The sequence below is a fragment of the Cavia porcellus genome, unplaced genomic scaffold (genome assembly GCF_034190915.1).
Source record: "Cavia porcellus strain 051 isolate PalLab524CR breed Dunkin Hartley unplaced genomic scaffold, mCavPor4.1 scaffold_31, whole genome shotgun sequence".
Lineage (NCBI taxonomy): Eukaryota > Metazoa > Chordata > Mammalia > Rodentia > Caviidae > Cavia > Cavia porcellus.
Genome location: NW_026947514.1, coordinates 13,999,228 through 14,019,605, shown reverse-complemented (window position 1 = coordinate 14,019,605; position 20,378 = coordinate 13,999,228). Strand labels below are relative to the sequence as shown.

General features: G+C 43.9%; 1 protein-coding gene across 1 annotated transcript in view; it reads right to left on the bottom strand.

Annotated features, from left to right (window-relative positions):
* The window catches only part of Foxn3 (forkhead box N3), a 381,623-nt gene extending 376,881 nt beyond the window's left edge, over nt 1–4,742 (bottom strand). Inside the window, exon 1 of the mRNA XM_003472469.5 lies at nt 4,605–4,742. The gene's annotated coding sequence lies outside the window, so the exon portion shown is untranslated. The remainder of the gene's footprint in view (nt 1–4,604) is intronic.
* Between the last annotated feature and the right edge of the window lie 15,636 nt (nt 4,743–20,378).

The window sequence follows — 20,378 nt, the reverse complement described above, 5'->3', positions numbered from 1 at the left end:
AGAAGGAAAAGGGCACTTGTTTATAAATATCCCTAAAACACTTGCTCCTTTTCTTTCCTCATCGGCTGGACCAGGGCTTTTCCATACTGTGGCCAGTTCCATCTGTTTCCTCTTAGGGTTTAGAATACGAGGTATCTCACTGCAACTCTGCCCTACTCATTCTGAGCAGAGTTCTCTAAAACTGTCAAGACAACAGTCCTCTCTTTAGCCAAGAGGGTACAGGATTCTCCAGGCAGTTCCCTGCAGCCTTCTTTAGAGAATATCTGGGGCACTTTAAAAGCAGTGACTCTCAGACTTGTAGTGGCAAGGGTTCTAAGGTCCCCAGGGAAGCCTGAGGAGCAGCTCAGAGGGCAATCATGGGCTCTGGGGTTCTGGTTTCCCCAGAGTAGCTGCTTTTATTCAATTCATACATCAGGGTCTTGCAGAAGATTCCACTTGGTATTAAATATAAAAAAATGACATCCACAAAAATGCATAAACAGCACTACAATACATGGTTCCCTCTCCCTTGGGCTGGCTTCTTCCTCTTACCAGACTGCTTCCAAAATAGAGGTGTAGGCACTTGTGTACCTGGAAAGGCACTTACCCTTTCTGCTCCTCCAGAATTTAAAACACAAATGAACTGGAACAGTTAATTTCACTTATTTGTAACATTCAAAGGAATTCTCCCCACACTCACATAGTAAATGCTGTGGGAGTTAAGATCTGTTTTCCTTCTGTCCTCTAGAACCTCCCCACCTCCGACTGTGGCCTTTCCTCCTGAGCAAGGCCGCCATATACCTGACTTGTATTCTGCATGGAGCTTTTTCTTACAAGCAAAGAGCAGAACAAAACTGCTTCTTTTACTTCTCTGGACTAATCCAAAATAGAAAGTGACATTTGATTGGTATTGTGAAACAATTTTTAAAAATTTGGCATAGCATCAAAAACACATTAGCTTCAGTGAGCATGTCAGTAACGGTCTGACACTGGAATAACTGGAATTTTACTATCTTGTTAACTCTCATGGATCAAATAAGTTGTTCATCATAGTATAATGATCATTTTTTTTCTACTTCAAAAATCAAAAGGAAAATAACAGAAATGCCAAAGAGTTGAAGTCAATTTATTGTACTCCTAAAAAGTCTCTTCAGTAATGAAGTGTCCTAAGCAAAGTATGTGACCGACAATGGAGAATGAAGGTAGATTCTACAAACCAACAAATCCCATTCATTTCCTTCAGTTTGTAAAAACAAGCAACTGACATGTTTCCTGCCAATGAGCATACTTGCAGATAAGAAAGCTCCTAACAGGAAATCCTTTCCTAAGAGACAAGTCCTGCCATTAAACTTAACCTTCTTTACCATGTCCTTATAAGTTAAATATTTGATAACATGAAATAGACACTGAATCACCTAAGTGATGCTACATTGCTTCTAAGCGGTGTATTTCCTAAGACAGTAAACAAACACTGAAATATATTTAGGACTTTTTCCACCTTGCTCCTTCCTCTCCTGCCTCCTCCCCCAGGCAATTAGTTGACAAGAACAAGGGAAATTTGATGCTCTTTAAAAAGATCAAACTGTTGACTAAGTAAGCTTTAAAACTGATCATCTTCAGTTGAGATAAAGCAATGCAGTGCTACAGGTTACCATAATTCTAAAGTTACTTCTAAATGAAAGTCAAGAATCTAACATTTGGAGACTGTTATTGACAAAACTACAGAGATATAACAAATGCATTTGCTTCGTATTTACATGGCTTAATCGGGACCTTCAGAGTCAAAATTTAGGAGAGAGTCTCCTTACTTATTTCTTTTGAGAAATGAATGGGCAGCAAGGAGATTTGGGGGAGGGCTGCAAACTTTTTTTCTTTCTTTATCCTCTCTGCCATTACTAAGAGAGTGGAAATATTTTAGCAGCTTTAGTTTTGGGAACCTCTAAATTATCCTAAAAATAAAAGCACTTTTCTCTACCCACAAAGAAGAAAATTTTCTAAATCAATTGAATAATAATATTTGCAGTTTAGAAACAATGCTTATTTAGAAGTTTTTTTCCTTCCTTTCTTTCCCTGCTCAGCAATGGAGAACACCCTCTTTGGAAACCACTAGACACTCTTAATTTCTCTCCCCTCACATGCAGCTTTGGAGCAGGGTCCAAAATATCATAATTCTTTTAAGTTTAATTGCTTCCGTTCAACTTTGAACCCCACAGAATCACTCCTTACCCTTTCTCCATTACACCCTGCATCTGCAGGTAACAAGCTAGTCTTTAAGGCTGTGAAAATAGTTTTTTGTTCTAACAGAGGATATGCAGATCACTTTGATTTCACAATGAAGTGCTCAAATACAATCTTCTCAGCCTTCCCCTTGCACAACTCGGAGGTAGCAAAATGCTAAGTAAGCACAAATACTCATTTTGGCTTTCAGGCTTTTTATTTTTTTCCCCTCTGAAATATTTTCAATAAAAATACAGTTATGAAATCCAGGAGACTGCATTTTTGGTTGTTGTTGTAAAATGACCTTGATTTGACAGGCACCATCTCAGGTTTCAACAGATGTTGTGGGAAAAGCTTACAGAAGCCAGCATGTTCTCCAGGCATCTGTGATGACATGCAGGTTTTTTTTTTTTTTTTAAGTGGTGGCCATGGCAGTGTATACATGTGGGGTGGGGGTGGGGTGGGGTTACTCGGTTTCCATGACAACCATGTCTCCACTCATGGGTTATTAGACACCATCCACTTCCTGCGTCTAAATTTTTAAACCAATCAGAAAAGTGTTTATAGGTTTAACAACTCCTGGGACAGTGGTTCTTTAACGAAGCACTTTAAGGCTCAAATAAAGATGTCTATGAGCCTTATATTTTGTCTTCTAGATAAAACATTTCATAATGTTTGCTAATTCAGAGTCTTAAATGATGAAGCCTTTTTTCTTGGACAAGGAGGTGTCTCTAAGGAGGTGTCAGAATTTTTTACCATAGTGGGCAAACTGATATTGATAGTTTGTTCATTATCTTTTTCTTCCACTGTTGCAAGATTTAGTGCCTGAAATATGATCATGCAAAGGCACTTAAATTATCAAAGAAACGACAGAGTTAAGCATCCATCTATGGAGGTTGCTATTCAAATATTCAGATTTTTCTTTAAAAAACCAGTTAGGAAAAATTAATTCTAAGTTGAACAACTTTGCGTTCTACAACTTAGGAATAGAAATCATTGAGACTATTGTATAGTGTCACATCCATGAATGTGCACTAGTCATTGACATCTGCAAAGACATTTGTCACCAAAATGGCCTACTTTATCTGGATGGAAAGAATAATAACAACAAAATGTAAACATACAGGAATCTTGAGCAAACTGCACTAGGATGAAAAAGCCATCTGGCAGAAACCCTTGCACAAGGAGGCCCGTCTGAAATTATGGCTTGGTTTTCTGAAAAGGTTTTGGGTGACTGTTTTCATAAGTCTCAATCGAACTGACCAATCAGGGTGGGAGTTGGAGCGGGCTCCAGACGTTTGTGCAGGCTTCGGAGGTCTGCACTCTCTATGCTGCTTGCTCGCCCTCTCTGAGGCAGAGCTGGTGATCAATGAAAAACAGGGAACAAAAGGAATGTAACAGGATGTCTTCCTTAGCTGAGGAAAGCGATTCCCCTTTTCCTCAATGAGCCGCTTGCACCCTGCCTGCCCGGCTCCACATGGGGGCTTCCAGCCCACCAGCCCTTTCAGAGGAGGCTTATTTTGCATTTGCCATCGTGTGTCCCAACTGCTACCCAAACGTGTCACCTTAGGCACAGCCTGCCAATTGAAACTAATACATGCAATAAATTAATAACCCCACATTTAAAAGCTCCCGGGAAAGACTGGGTTTCCCTTTCCCAAATGTCATTCCCGGAGTATAAACAAAGCATGAAATATAGTCTCTCCAGCCTCCTCAGCCGGTAATCATGATTTTTCTCCTCAAAACATTGTTCCTCCAAACAGAGAAATATTCTCGCTGCCCTCCACGGAAACTCTAGTCTGTTTATGTCACATCAGGAGAAGCGGTTACGGTATTTGAAAAGAGGTTTAAACTGCCCATATTTCCGACTCTGTTTATCACGGATTGCAAAAACAGTCGCCAACAGCAATGCTGTAAACTCTGCCCCCGCCAAACTCCACATTTAACACGTTAGTTCTGGAAAACACAAGTGCCGCCCCGGGGAGCCCCCCCACCACCGTGGGCTTCCCTGAGAAGTAATTAACAGAATTACACCAATTATTGGCTCATTTTAAAAATAAATAACCATTGCCTGCAATATTTTTTTTAAAACCACAAATTCTATAAAGGACTCTGCAGATTCCAGAGAAACTTTTTTTTTTTTTTTTTTTAATGAACTTACTTTGGAGACAAAACTAATGAAAATAAGCAACTTGCCATCCCTGGATCTTTCCCACTTGGGGCTGCATGCTATAAATCAATCTGAAACTAGGTGGGACTAGGGGGGAGGACCTTAAAAAATCAAAAAAATAAAACAGCCACGGGTGCCCCGAAATGCAGCAGCCTGCACGGCGGGCGAGGGCTCCTCATGACGATGCTAAACACACGCAGAGCACCGGGAGGCGGGAACGGAGCCCCGATTTCGTTACCTTCGATCGCCGGCCCCCCCGCTGCTCCTCGCGGCCGCATGGGGGCCGCGGCGGCGCTGGATCGCGGGTGGCCCCGCCGCCGGCTCGCGCGTCCCCCGGCCGAGCTGCGCCGATCGCGGCCCGAGCCCGGCTCCAGCGCCCGGCGCCCGCCCGGGGTCGGCGGCGCGGCTCCCACCCGGCCGGAGCCCTGCTGGGTCCTAGTGCGCGCCGCCGCCCGCCAGCCCGCGGCCCGCTCTGCAGCCCGCACGTACCGCAGGCGGCTCGGGAGCCCGGGGAAAGCCCGAGCGGGGGCGGGGAGGTGGGGAGCAGAAACCGAGAACCCGACGCCCGCCTTTGCGAAAGCAGCCGCGGTGGGTGCGGGGCCCTCCGGAGCTGGGTGTCGGATCCTGGTGGAATTATTAAAAGAAGGACCTTGGTTGCCTCTGAACTCGTCTGCACCCCAGGGCAGCGGCTGGGGCGTGGAGGTTTGTCCCGCGCGCGTCGTGCGTGCTACAGAGGTGAGACACACCGCGGGATCCATAAAGACCGGCTTCAGAAAGACCACCAGGAAGAGGGAAAAGTTGAAAATCCCTGTGACTGAAACCATGGAACTGTGTTTTACATAGCTTTACAGTGTTTCTTCCCTGTTAACAGGTCCTTTTGCATTGTGTCTTCTCTTACTTATGTTAGGCAGTGTTAAATAACAAAGCCCCATATGGCTAAGCACGTAGTCATTGATTTTCAAAAGACCGCAACAATTGCATCAAAATATGCACTCATGTATCTCCTAAGACAGCAACAACAGAGAATTAATAGTGGCATATGGTGTGCCTCATAGAGAAAACTTAATTACAAATTAAATGCGAAAATTCACAAATTCCGTAAACTGAAAGTAAATTATGAGCCTACATTGACTCACAAATCACCTTGCGTACAATTAGGGAGACTAACTTATGGGTTTCTCTTTCACAACTGGGCAAGGTGTGTCACGGGAACACAGGTCAAATTCCCCTACTTCGCCCCTGAAATGGGCTTTCACCCACCTGGAGATCAGCTTTTCATCCCCCAAATGTTCCTGCGAGGAAACAATACAGCCCTTCATCCAAAATAACGTTGTTTTAATTTGAAAAACCTATTTGGAAAACTTGGGACTGGGAATTTTCTTTCAATGTTGGATACTCCGCACCAAGTCTGAAGGTCACAGTTCTGCCAGGCTGTGGTTTACACCAAAAAGAAAGTCAAATATGTGCTTTTCTGCATTCTATTTTTGGAGCAGGAGAAGTCCCTTTGAAAAATACTCTGGCCCTCACCCTTTCCAATTATAGCTAAATAAATGTAATGGAAGATTTTTAGTATTAATTAAACATCAAAGGCACTTTTTCTGCTGCCTTACCTTGTAATATTTTACACTTGTCAGTCTTCAAAGTCCTCGAAACGTACATCTCATGTGATCTTTACCACACCTCAGCAAGAAAACATCTTGCGATCCCCAGTTTTCAAATGAGAAAATGGAGGTCCCAGTGGGTGGAGCGACGTGTTCAAATCCCACAGCTGTGGAGCAGAGCAGCCGGGTGCCCAGCACCTCCAACAAAGTCACAGGCAGGTTTCCCTGGCCTGCCTTTCTTATCTGTAGCAGAACAGAGATTTGCACATGGTAAAATAAGGCCAGCTGAGAGTATTTTAGTCTCTGCTAACCGAGGAAGTCAACCTGTGGGACTGGTGCTGTTTGGATTTCTGTCCTGAGCTCCCAGGAGACATTGGCAGATGGAAAGTTTCAAACTCAAGTGAGCAGTGCTGCAATCACCCACTTGGCCTTTTGTCCCATCTCAGAGCCTAAGAGCAGGCTCCTCTTGCAGAGGGCTGAGTTCCCATCCTGCAGGTGCCCTCCCTGAAGGGTTTCATAGACCCTGGAAAATGCAAGGAGTGGTGGACTGGGTGTGGTGGCATGCACCTGTAATCCCAGCACACAAAAGGCTGAGGCAAGAGGATCACCTTGAGTTTGAGCCCAGCCTGGGCTTACCTAAGAGAGTTCAAGGCCAACCTGAACGACATAATAAGATGCTGTCAAAAAAAAAAAAAAAAAAATTAAGGAGTAAAGATAGAAGGTGACCTTTTAGTGGTATCCAGGGTGTCCCAGACCATACCTGGTGACACATAGGATCACTTCTCAGCCCTCCTGCAACCCTGGGAAAGTCACCAGTCAGTTCTGTTTGTGGCAGTCCACTTCCTCTTCTCTTCTACCAAAAGGAAATGTAACTTTTCTTATGAGGTGTCCCAACCCATCTGCATATCAGCCAGGTGAAGGGCTGGATGACATTTCACTGACAAGAAAGCAACATTTTTCTCTGAAAAGTGATTCATTCCTGTCCTTGTGCAGTTCATGAGGAGGGGGCTAGACATACAGGGTCAGGGCAAGATGGTATAACCTGCCCGGGGAACTGCTTGGAAGGATTCGAGCAAAACTTACTTGAATTCATTTGATCCCTTTGTTGAAAACTGATCTAATTGCTTTACAGTTATCCCATCCGTGTGGCCTTAAATGTTACAAATGCTGGGCTGAAAGTAATTTTAGCACCGATAGGAGGTGATGAGATGCTGAAAAGAAACTACTGGTGAGCAGTTCCTCCAAACTGGAGCATACCAGCGAGGGACTGGTTGGCAGAAACTAGCGTTCATTCATTTCTTCATTCATTCATCCAATTGTGCATCAAACACAAGGCAAAGGAACTCTGGATTCTGGATATAAAAAATAATGCCCCTCCCCAAGCACTCCTTTTGCTATGGAGCAAAACCATTGCAGAGCAGTGCTGTGACTGCTGCAGCAAAATCATGTCGCCAGTGCTCTGGGTTCAACGCCAACTGACCCAGGCTTGGGCCAGTTATCTTCTGAATCATTCTCAACTCTGCTCTTTGCCCTCTGCTCCCCACTGCCTCCTGTAGCCCGACTTTCACAGACCCCTTGGTCAGGTGGCCAGTGCTCTAGGGCCACTAAGGAGGGCCCCTGGAGGGAAGTGATCAGTTGGAGAATTTTTTCACCTCCCTGTTGCCTCTGACAGCATCACTGGCCTGCGTTGCATCTGGCTGAGTCTTCCACTGGGTGTCCCAAGCCCCTGGCTTAGTTGACACTGCCAGTTCCTACGGGTTCTCCAGCCCAGGGCTGTCAGCATTTTCTGCTGAAATCAGTCTCTGGTAACTTTCCAGAGATGTATACAAGAGTGAGGTGAAAAAGTTTCCTTTGGAGGGGCACCCTAGCATAGAGCGATGAGAAAATGAGGTGTCAGAGTGCTGGATATGGAGCAGCATGAAATGAAGAAGTCGAATGAGGTGCATGGATCCTGCATGATTCCCATACTGCAGAGCTCTTTTTTGGCCTTAACCCTTTGTCAGATGTCCTCTCCCTAATGTCTTTGGATCTTCCTGATCCTGTGCTATTTTTCTTTCGACCTCTGCTTTCACTACCTTCTAATACAGTACTATTTCACTGATGATTTTAGTTACTAACAGCAGGTCCATAGGGCCGGAGATCTTTGCTTTACCCCAAATATATAACACCCAAAGAGATGTGCCCATCAGTGCCTGACCAAATATGTGGACACCCTTGTGGCCCAGGACGGTTGACATAAAATTAACCTCACATTGTTGGAAAGAACTATGCAAGGATGATTTCAGTCTGTCGTGATATAGATGATAGAAGACAGGGGACTTACACCTGGTGTCATCACATTAGCTCAGACACAGCCCTGCAGGAATGCATGGCCAGTCACTTCAGAGGACTCTCCAGAGGCCCATGGCCAGGAGGCAATGCTGCATTTCATCATGACACAGACAGACCTGAGTGTGGGTGAGCTGTCGGGAGTGGAAAGTCCAGAGAACAAACTGGACGAGCACAGTGGATGCTGGCCACCCTGGGGACAGCAGGATCTCCGGTACCTTTAGCCATTCAGTTAGAGCAGATACAAACGCGGGTGACTCCCTGGTTCTCCTTGTAGGGCTTTATCTACCACTCGATGGTGCTGGCATCAAGACAGAGCAGGCATCTTATCGTGTGACCATAGGCTTGGCCGCAGCGCAGGTATCTGCCCCCATGTTGGCATTTAGTGCCGTTTGGAATTCATTCCCTGGCAAACAGGGCAAGTGAGCCCCCTTCCGATCTGGTTGCCAAATTGTCAAGTATTTCCAGCCTCCACAGCCTCAGTTTATGGGCTCAGGAGATGGATAACAACCCAGCTATTGCCCAAGCAGGAGGTTCAAACATGATGAAAACCTAATATAAACTTTAGATTATCCAAACAAATCTTTCGCTCTCCATCACCGTAAACAGTTTAGAGTAGGCTGTGTATACAGCCATGGTTTATATACACAAAGGTGCCCAGAGAGCCTCGCTGTGCCGGAGAGGACTCCCTAACACGCTCTAACTTTCTCGGTCTAGGCAGGATCAAGTTATACCAAAAGAAAGAACTCGCACTTGCTTCTTCTGTGGGCTTTTGAGTTGTCACCCACCATTTGATAAGGGAGTCAGTGCCTCCCGCAGATGACAGCAAATCACTACTATGTATCCACAGTTGCCGAAAGGAATGAACAAGACTTGCTGTGATTCAGTGGTATCTGCGATGTTTATCCCTTCGTTGACAAAAACCCAGGAATTTGCAGAGGGCCGTGCTTGACAGCAGTGGAGGTTGTTAGGTGGGCTCTCACTGCTTACATCCAGGGCCACTCATGGAACTAGCCCCGGCTTGTGTCCTCAGACCCGCTCCCGGGCACTGCCTTAGGCCCTGAAGGAGTTATTTATCCTCAGCAGAGCTGCAGTGTAGGCCTTGAGAGGGAAGCGTGGGGCGGGAGGCTGCCAAAACAGTCCGATCTGGCGCCCGGCCAGCCAGCTGGCTGCCGAGCAGAGGCCTCTCCTGGCCTCTCCAGACCCCCCTTTGTCTCCCTTTTTCAGCTGTCTCGCCTCAGGTAATCAGCCACACTCTGCAGTTTCCTAGCTCTTTTTATTCCCGCATTTCAGATCACTTTACATGCGTTAATTAAGCCTTAAAACACTCAGGGAAGAAAAGCCAAAGGCCAATGGGGATGTTTGCACTGTGTTCCTCCCCAGTGCTCTGGCTGGAGACCAGGCCAGCCATTGGTGAGATCACCCCAGGAAGGAGGGAAAAGCAAGGGCTGATGGAGATGGGGAAAACTTATTATGGGAGCAGGCGGGGTGTCCAGTTTGAGACTTGGTCCACACATCCCAGAAATCCCCGTTTCATTGAAAGTTGCATGTCATTGTTATAGGACTATTTTCCTTCTTGGCTGATCTGATGACCATTGGAAAGTAGGTCCCTGGCAAGCACCCTGCTGATGGGGACAGGCTCTGTCGGTTTCACACGTCTGATAAATGCCTTTGATCTGTGCTAGCATGGCCACCACCATAGGCTTCCGGAACAGAGTAGCTGTGGTCCACATCCGGGCTCTGCCCCTTCTGGTTGCAACTATCTTGCAAACATTGCTTGGTATCCGAGGTCCCACTCTCTCATCTGTGAAGCAGGTAAGAGGGTATGCACTAAGCCTACACCCCTTGATTTCTGGGGAGGATGCAAACAGATCATGCTTGCAAAATATTTAGTCCCCATTTACACAGGAAGTGGATGTTGTGAGCGATCTCTGTATTGAGTCCTAGTCATTCTAGGACACGTGCTTGTAGCTCCAACTGGTGCTGACATCCCTCGTTGGCAAGAAGCAGTAGGAAGTCCAAATAAAGCCCGTAGTTTAGTTAATTGTACGAGTACTACTTTCAGATTGGATTAATATGTGATGGCTATTTAAGCTATTAACATACAGGAAGTTGGGTGAGTGGAATAATCTTACTAAAAGGCATGCAATTCAGTAATAGCTACACAGTGGGTCTGACCCTTCACCTATACTTTTAGTATACTGTATTAAAGTACCTCCATGGCATCCAAAAATAGATGAGTGCCAACCATTTTGTTACCAAACTAAGTGGCAATTGATGCTATCTCTAACTGTTATCAGTATCAAGAAAAACTCATTGAGTTTCTAGTGTCTGCGAGGTACCACACTGAACATTAAGATAGCAAATGCTACCACTGGGAGAAAACCACTGCCTGTGTGGAAGTCATTTTAAGGCAGCTGTTTGGAGGTAAGATATTTGATAACCTTACCATTTAAGCCCCCAGGGCTTTCCTTATTTCACAGAAAATGGATGGCTTGCCAGCCAATCCACTCTGAGCTTTCCCTTTTGGTGACGAGTGACCAGGAAGAACAATCCTGTACATAACACCATAGATTACACCATTTGTCCCCCCTGAATACAGGTTTTGAGATGTTCATCTTAAAATGCTGAGGATGTCTCTTGTCTCTCTAATGGAGACCGGGAGGTTTAAATGCTTTTATTTCTTTTTGTCTACTGTGCAAATTATGATGTGCTCATGGGGCAGAAGGAGATTCTCACAGAGAGGCCTGTGGGCTTTGTTAAGAGTTTTGACATATATCTCATCAAAGACTATGAATGCAGTGTGGCCACATTACAGTGGATTCAGCAAAAGAGCCGCAGAATGAAAGCACGGAGATTCTATGCATGGAGTCATTCGGCTCTGCAGGCGATTAGTAACTCCAAGGTGAAACTCCTGAACATGCATTGGCAGAGCATCCGTAATCAAATTCTGGTTGGCACTTATTGCCTACAGGACATTGTACTGGGACGGGCACATAAAGAAAGTTAAAGCATAGTCCTCATCCTCAAGTGTGAGAATGATATTTGTCACTGTTTTTGGTCGCCCAAGGTGTGACCCCTTTCCTGTGGCTGGGGAATCCCCAACCTCAGAAGGCAAAACCACCTCCCGCTGAAGACTGGAAATGTTAGTAACCGCCTTCCCAGTCTCTCTTGAAGTTGCTGGAAAGTATCTAATCAAAGTGGCCCCCACTCCCCAACAGCTATTGATAGAAAGTAGTGGGACCGGGCTGAATTCAGGACACCCAGGCGCTGCAGGAGCTCTCTGGCCAAGGGCAGCATCATTGGCATCCACAATAAATTTCATCTCAAGTACCCTTTCTGCATGGGTAGGTAAATGGATGTTGTTGTATATACAGGGTAGAATCTTTTCCATGACATTAAAGAATCTAATACCGCCAAGATTTGGCCCACAGAAAAATAACAATAGCCAAAAAGAAAACATCCCTGGTTTTTGGAAAAACATAATTTTTGCTATTTTCTGTTTAAATAGAGAAGAAATAGTTTGTGTATTCAGTTCATCTTTATGCAGTCTCTCACTTTACCATGTAGAAATCCCATTGTGGCGAATACTTACAATTTACCCATTGACTCTTCCTGATGACACTGAACTTTACAATGAGAAACTTTCAGCGTGCAGTGGATCATCTTATTTCAACGAGGAAAGAAGCAATTTCTTAAAACACTGAGAAAGCGTACACTTCCATTAATGAAAACCAGGAATGCAGGTTTTTTATTTTTCTCCCAGTCAAACACGAGAATGGAATAATCTCCTACAAAACAGGGAAGCACTGGGATCATGAATGCTTTCAGTGGCACAACTTTGAGCAGCCATGAAAACAAGCCCAGAGCTTGAGCTAAACGCAGAGTGGATTTAAGAATGTTGGAGCAGAGGGCATGAAGGGGCTCTCTCCCTCTCACCGTGAATTTCGTGTTTGGTTGTTCGGAGACAGTGATGGTGGTCCGGGGAGGGGGAGTGGGGTGTCTGCATGCTGCTGCCCACAGTCTCTCTCCATTTCTCTCCAGGGCTCCCCCTGCCTGACCCACCGCCTTATGGCTTCCACCTCCATCATTCCGGTGGTCACATCCATTTCTGTGCCTTCCAGTGATGGCCTGTGACCTATAATCAGTACCCAGGCCCTCCTGAATTCTAGCTCTTTCTCTAGTAGGTTCCTGGTCCCCTCCACCTGGCTATTTTGCTGTCATCTCAAATTCATATCCAGTATGTTCCCATCTGAATTATTTATTACCGTACTCCACACATCCTGGCCCCTCCTCTCCATCCCCGGAGTCTGCACCTCAGCAAAGCTCCCTTTCGTCTCTCCACTATGGCCATGGTCCCCCGCGTACACCCCATGCAGTGTCCCGGTTATCTTCATGCCAGATGAGACACGCTGCTTGGGTAGCCAAGGGAGGAGAGCTCAATCAGACCTGGGGGTCCAAGCAGATGGGAGCCAGCAAAAGAACAAAGGTTTCCCAGGGGGTCAGGACCCTGGATGGTTCTGTGGTTTGGTGGAAAATATGGTTAGGAAATCTCAGTAAATCTTGCCCCTAAGAGTACTCAAACCTATTCCTTACCACTCTGAGGGTTTGCCCATGGCTGCCTGCCCCTGCTGGCCTCCTGCTTCCAGGGCAGCTGTCCATGCTACGTAATTAGTGACCCCACATTTCCACTGCTTCCCAGACCCCAGTCTTCAGTGACTACTCTTACGCACAGAATCCACAGAAGACTGCCCACGTCCCCCACCATAGACTCCCAGCCTCATCCCGGCTCACACACCCCTGCACTTCAGTCTGTCTCCACTCTTTGGTGTAAACTAACCTCAACATTGACCTTAATTTTCCCGTCTCTGAAATTTTGCCCACATCTTGTCTCCTCCTATACCCTGTCCTATAAAAAGAAATTCTTCAAACCTGCTTCTTTAGGGTATGCACGGTAATTCATTTGTTTGACTAGCATTTATCAAGACCCAATTAAGGGTCAAGTGCTTTCTAACAAAAACTAACTCTGTCCCTTGCACATGCATCTAACCCACTGGGAAGGATGGACAAGGAGGAGGAACTTGCCTGACAATGTGACAGTTCCACAGTGCTGCTACCCTACGATGTCTTGGGAGTGTCTTCTGGGGACTCTCTCAAATTTCATCACTACCGAGGTTTGTTCAGATACCCTTCTGTCGGAACCATGTCCTCTCCTCTGAACTCCAGGTGCATGGTCCTCCTCTTTATTGTGCTAAGATTCATCTGAAAGCTTTTTTTCCCCTCCCAGATAATTTCTAATATCTCTTCCAGAGATTCTGATGTGGTCACTCTGGGCTGGGGCTTGGGAATAAATATTTTCAATAAATCAGTCAGTGGCTCTAGTATAGGTGGGATTATGGGTCATCCTCAGAAAAACACTGTTAATGTGCTTTTATTTTTGCAACTCACATGACATACTCCCTTACAGTCTGTAGGCTTTCTATGTTTTAGTAAATAACAGCCCCTTAAAAGCAAAGTGTTTTTCGTATAAATCTTGATATTCGCTCATATCACAACAGTATATAATTATATATCGTTTGTACCTTCATACGTCTTGAATAATGTTGCAAACTCATTTTTGTTTACATTTCTAATAACTATACATTGCATTCATATCTCGAGATTAAAAAAAGAAAAAAATTGGTCTGAGAATGTGTTGCTTCTGAGAGGCAAAGAATTATTATAAACATGGTGGGGTAGACATGGGGGTTTCTGCCGTATTCCTGAGTCCCTCACATTGGGGCAATGGAGGGAGGATGCCCGCAGTATAGGCCATCTCAGGGATGCTAAGGCTGCACCAGTGTGGTGCAAGTCCACGTTTTGGAAAGGTGCTACTGGGCATTGCAGGATGGCATCCTTTAACACCTGTCTGATCTCTTGCAGCACAATTATGCCAAACTTTTTTTCAAACAGATGTGTTCCATGACCTTCCATGGAAGTGTGGAGAGAAAGCCAAGAAGCCCAGGACTCCCTGGCCCAGTAGCAGTTGACCTTCCCTTGCTTATAGCCTGACCAGGCCATTGCACCCGACCACAGGTGCCCAGGAAAGCCAGGGAACTGGAATATCTTGGAACTTAGTTGCTCCATTGAGGGGCAGGTCCCAATCAAGTGGGCATAGCCCTGTCTTTTCTATGCCCAGCCTAGATCATTTTCTAGATGAACATGACTTCTGGGATGCCAAAAGCCCTGGCCACTGGTGGTTGTAAACTCCACAGTTACACCTCCTGGACCACCCACATCAGATACATCTCAGACAGTCAATCTGAGCCCTATCTGGGTTTGGGAATCACTAGAAAAGGCATAAAAGAGGATTAATAACCCAGGCTTACCACTGTATTCTTTTTTCCATGACTTTTTTGTTCTCAGCCAAAGTTTATTTATCTATTTATCCCTAAGGGTACTTCTCTTGCATCTGCTGCTTCTCCCTTCACAGCTAAAACCACCACCACATCCTGTGTGGCATTAACTCTGGTCCAAATACATTCTAAAGTGTCTGTAGTCTGCTAGTCTAGGACAAGTCCAAATCTTGGACAAGAAAAAATTTAATGATCTCCTCTTGAAAAGACATATTTTGTAGCCCACTGTCCAGCAGGTTGCAGCCTAGTATCTAAAGCAGGACAGAAAGCATCAGGGCAGGCCAGAAAGCATCAGGACTCAGAGCCAAACTTACCACTGGACCAACACCAGCCACAGGCGCTGTGACAACCCTTGACACAGCAGGTGCCTGGCCTCTTGTGACCTTGTCTGTGCTCAGGTGTAGACTATGAGAAGCTATGTGGACCTGAGACAGAATTAAGATTCTACACTGATAGATAAAGGGGCCCCAGCCTCTGGGCTATGCTACTAGATAATTCAGTAAGAATATAGTAATCATCTATCAGACGTGTGAATCAAGGAATATTCTGTGGCTTTCAAGCAAGACTAGTTTTGATGTTTGAACACAAATAGAAGGAAAAGGGACATATGTGGGGGCTGAAGTTTTAAGATAAGCTTCAGGAATCAGCCCTATGATCTTTTTAGGATTCAGAGGAGCAAACAGTGCCCCATACTGGGGCTACAATGGGGGTACCCTAGGCAGCCCAGGGCAGTCTTCAGGGTCCACCAGTCAACCATGGCTTTCAACACTGAAACATTTCTTTACAAATGGCAACCTTTTTCATAGTCACCCATTGAGGATCACGCTACTTTTAAAATCGGTAGCCATGTGTAACCTTTTCAGAATATCTGCTAAGCAAAATGGGGAAATTGGACTAGAAAAAATTATGTTTCCCTTTTTATAGAAATTTAGTGTAAGAACTTTGGTTTAGAAATCACCCACCTCGTCTGTCCCACTAATGTAAGCCAGGACCAAGCACAGTGTATTATTTTAATTTCTAGGAAAGAATTCCAATGGCAAGTCCACTGACATTGTTGAGAAAAGTTGAAAAATGAAAAATTCATCATTTCTTGGTGGTTATGTATGAAAACTCCCTTTGTGTTTTTTATTGGCAGCAAGTCACACAGGCTACATCCTGTGGTAGGTTTTTATTTTTGTTAACATCAAGATAGAGCTGTTCACTTGTTTGGATGGGTTGTTCTAGCATTGCTCTAAGAATTATTGCTAGGCCATCACATTAGGATCCATATCACCAGAATAAACAGCTTCCACCCCCAACTGGCTGAATCCTGTGGTCCACAGCGCGTGGGCTGATGAAGGTGTGCCTGTCTGCTTTCCCAGTGCTCACTGTTGCTTGTTATACTTTCTAGAAGCCACATGATCCCTGATCCTGCTTTTACCCAGTGGCAATAGAAGATTTCTGGTTATCCCTTTTCTTGCTATAGCTTTGCAACTCCACATATGAGTTATTTACTTCTTATTTCCTATAAAATAATTGTCTGTGCCACAGAACTCTTAGATTTTTTTCACCCTCTTTTTCTCAAGGGATTAGCATTTTAGTAAGAGCTGAATGGTAAAACTAGATTGTAAAAACCTGTCAGAAACGTATCCATGCGTGTCTTACTTCGTATAATTGTCCTGGAATGATTAGGATTGCGCTTCGTTGTTGTTGTTATTGTTGTTCCAAAAAGGAAAAAAAAGGCAATTTTTCTCCGCCAGGGCTCAAGGATGGGTGTCAAGAAGAAATGACCTGTGATGCCTTGTAAAATGCAAATTCAAATTTTTTAGATAGAAATGGAAATGTGGAGCAAGGTGAGATAGAGAATTAATGAGTAGACCACTAGGTTTACTTAGGATGTTCCTTAACCTGTTGTGGCTCTCGCAATGCTTTGAGAATTTGAGACACACACACACACACACACACACACACACACACACAGACATACAGACATACAGACAGAGACAGACAGACAGAGAGAGAGAAAAGAAAGTATGAAAACTATTTCTGGGGAATCATGAACTCTGTGGCCCTCAACTTTAAAAAATTCTTGTGGGCTTGTCAAAATATTTCCCCCTTTTGGGCTCAACTTTACAATAGAAGTTGGCATAAATGTATGAAATTTAGATTCCAATCTGGCAGCAAACATATAAATGTGTTCTATGTAGTGCTAGGTACAAAAAAATAAACAGTATTGGGGACCTGGCCTAGATCACCAGTCTCCCAAATGAGAGCGCGACAAAGGCTTAAATAAATGAGGTAAATGGTATGATTTTAGGGCTCCAGGAGGATCAAAACCCTCTGCAGAGTCTGAGACTCTGAGGGCTAAGACAAGGAATGCCTCGGGGCAACCTGTATTTATTATTTTTTTCAAACAAAGCAGGAAACTGAATAGACCTTGAGAGTGGTGTAAGGACTTTGCAAGTAACACATTATGTTAACAAGGAGAAGTATCTTAAGAAACATCTCTGGGTTGCATTTCACTACAGGGGTGAACTGCCTGCAGCTACAGTCTTTATTCAGTTAATTGGAGTTAGAGCCAGGTATCCTCAGTCGGTATCTTATCTTGCCTGGGCTATGCAGCAGCCCTGCATGTGTGTTCAATTTCCAGTTTCAACAGGCTCCCAACAAAACTGAAAAATTATAAAAGTTAATCTCTGCACTCCAAGACTTCCAAGAAGTCTACACACATTCACACAAGAAGAGTTTAAACACAACCAGGTAGGCATCAGTGTTTAAATTTGTGGTATACATGAAGCACACAGCAGGCTTTTAGGAGAGAGGAGTTGATAACGATTTCCTAGAGAAAGAGGGATTGCAGTTGAGCTTGAAAGTATCTTTAGAGTTAGGTCAACAAAAGGGAGACAATCTGGTTTATACCATCAGCGGTTCTTGCAGCTGAATGACATTTCTTTCATCCAATTTGCATCAAGTGTTTGAGATCCTTTCCATTTCAGCACTGTTTTGGTGGTCAAAATAGATGTCTGTCCTAACATTTCATTGGGGAAAACAGCAAAAAAATTTAAAAACCGAAAAGCAAGAAAATTAGCAGATCATCATGAGTACCATGCTGGTGATTAAAATCAAATGTTTTAAATACTTGGCCACTTTACATCGAATGACTGGAAAGGCTTTTTTTGTAGACATCTTGGATGGTGAGAAGGAAGCAGTCATGGATTATGGGAAACTGAGGCAGGAAGCAGAGCAGGTACCAGGACTGAGCAGGACAAGGAGGTCAGTATGTGAAAAGTAGGGAAAGAATGTCAGAGACACTGGATCCAAGAGGGTGAGGGGAAGGAAATGAGGCAAGAGACTATGGGGTAGAAGACAGGAGTCAGATCAGTTAGAGCTTTGTAAGTCAGAGTAAGGATTTCGACTTAGTTTAAGTACAATAAAAAGCTATGGAAGCATTTTAAGCGGAAGAGGTACAGAGTCTCATTTATATTTTTGAAATACCATTTTAACTTTTATGTAAACGATAGCAAGAGGGCAAGACTGGAAGCTGACAGCTAAGGTAGGTGCTAACTTTACTGGTCCAGGGGTGGACGGGCCAGTGAAAGTGGAGAGGAACCCGACTGGAAAGACTCAATATAGCCTTCGGTGGTAGAGCTAATACCACCAAACTTGCCAGGAGCTGGATGCTAATGAGGAAAAAAAGAAAGAAATCAACAATAACCCCTAGATTTCTGGCTGAAGCATCCAGATAGCTGGCGAAACCATCCCACTAAACTGGAAAAACTAAGGTAAGCTAATTTGGGGTCAATGAAGTGGATTGAGAATACTGCTTTAGCCCATGTTAAATTAGAGATGTTTATTCAACAGCCAAGTGGATATATCAAACAGATCATTTGATATCCACATTTGGCATTCTGGAGATAAATTAGGGTACATACAGATTTGGAAATCATTGCTATTTGGGTGTTATTAGAAGTTTGGAGAATAACGCTGCTCTTTTTCTTGGCCAAGTCAAGTACACAGAAATGTGACAGCCTAGTACTGGAAGGGACATTAAAGAGCTTCTAGTTGAGTCATTTTGTCTGATAAGTAGGGAAACGGAGACCAGAGAAGGCAAATGCTTCCTTCATAGTCATACACACTATCAGCCCCTGGGGTTTCCTTACCTGGTTTGGTACATTTTCATTTACCTTCTGCTTCTAAAATAGTACAACTTAGCTTCAAAGCTCTGATAAATATTTGTTGAAAGAGATAATTACACTCTGTGCAGCATCGGATTTTAAATGATCAAATATTTAGGAAAAAAGATAGGAACTGCAAATATATTGCTTAAAATATTTCACAATCAATTTGAATTCAAATAAAGAAGCAGCTTCATTGGCAGACTGGTTGACTGAATGAAAAATGAATTAGCAGAAACATCTTTATGCAGAATTTAATGCAGCTGATACATCCTTCTTTTTAAAACAATGCTTTAAGTTAAAAGACCAATCATTTTTTCATCATATAGAAGTAAAAAAAAATCATAAAATCCCATTTACTGAGTTGTTAAGTAGAACAATAAAATTCCTTAGACTTGGAGTTTGCACATGCACACACACACACATGTTTTATTAGGTAAACACAAATGTGTGTCCTGTTGCTAAAGCAAAGTGACCCAGAGGGGAGCTGTGAGGGTTCAAGGGACAGCCCTGTGTGTTTAGTGCTGGCCCACAGAAAGTGCACAAGGCAAAGGTTGAAACTGATAGAGAGACTGATGTGAAATTTATCAGAAAAGAGCTAACCTAGGCACTGCAGATAGTCATGTGTCAATAATTCCTTTCACGAAACTGTTGCCAACATGTTCATGAAACTCTTGACAGCAGTAAAAGGTGTTCTCCCTATCATATTCTAGATGATAGTCCACCTGTGAGTCTTTCTGAAGAAGGTGCAACAGCTGTGTCTTTTCTTAGATCCTCTGTCCAGTGTCCAGTAAACTCTGCTGCAACGCAATAGAGAAACTATCAGCACGGTTTAACCACTTTGAGCTTCCATTTCCCAATTAGTAAAGTGAAGCAGGTGACCATTTGGGGCTCTCTGGAGTCTTCAAATTATAACTCAACGACTTGCCAATGCCAAAATCAATAATAAGAAAAAATATATTCTAAGATAATGTGAGATATTTATGTTTTATTTGGCAGAGCTGTGACCAGCTATCCCAAAATCATTACAAGGACTTTCTCCTTTCTTTTTCTTAAGAGTAGGAAAATTTATTGGGGAATAGGAACAGGAAATAAAAAGGGGGAGTAAGAATTGCTCCTAAGAGGCAGGAGAGGTTGCAAGTGGATTGCCAATGAGCCCACTTCTCTGAGAAAGTTTTGTAGAGCAAAGTTTTAGAGAGGTGGGTACCATGCTGGTCAAATTATCATCAACCAGTAAAATTACAAGCATAGATGCTTAGCTAATGTTGATCCAATAGTATCAAGGACATGTGGATGACATCATTAAACTTAGTGGATAATCTATAGTCATAGTCTAATCTTTCAGTTTAGTCTTAGTCTTAATAGTTTTAGTCTTAGTTTTTATAGTCTGAGTGCATGGGAGAGGATGGCTCACCCCTAACAAGATATTGGTTTATGTATATGGGAAATCTCAATGACCTCCTTTCTGTCTGCCCTGAATTAAAAACTACCTTTTCTTTGGTAACTTATTGAATCTTTACGGTCATCAATAATT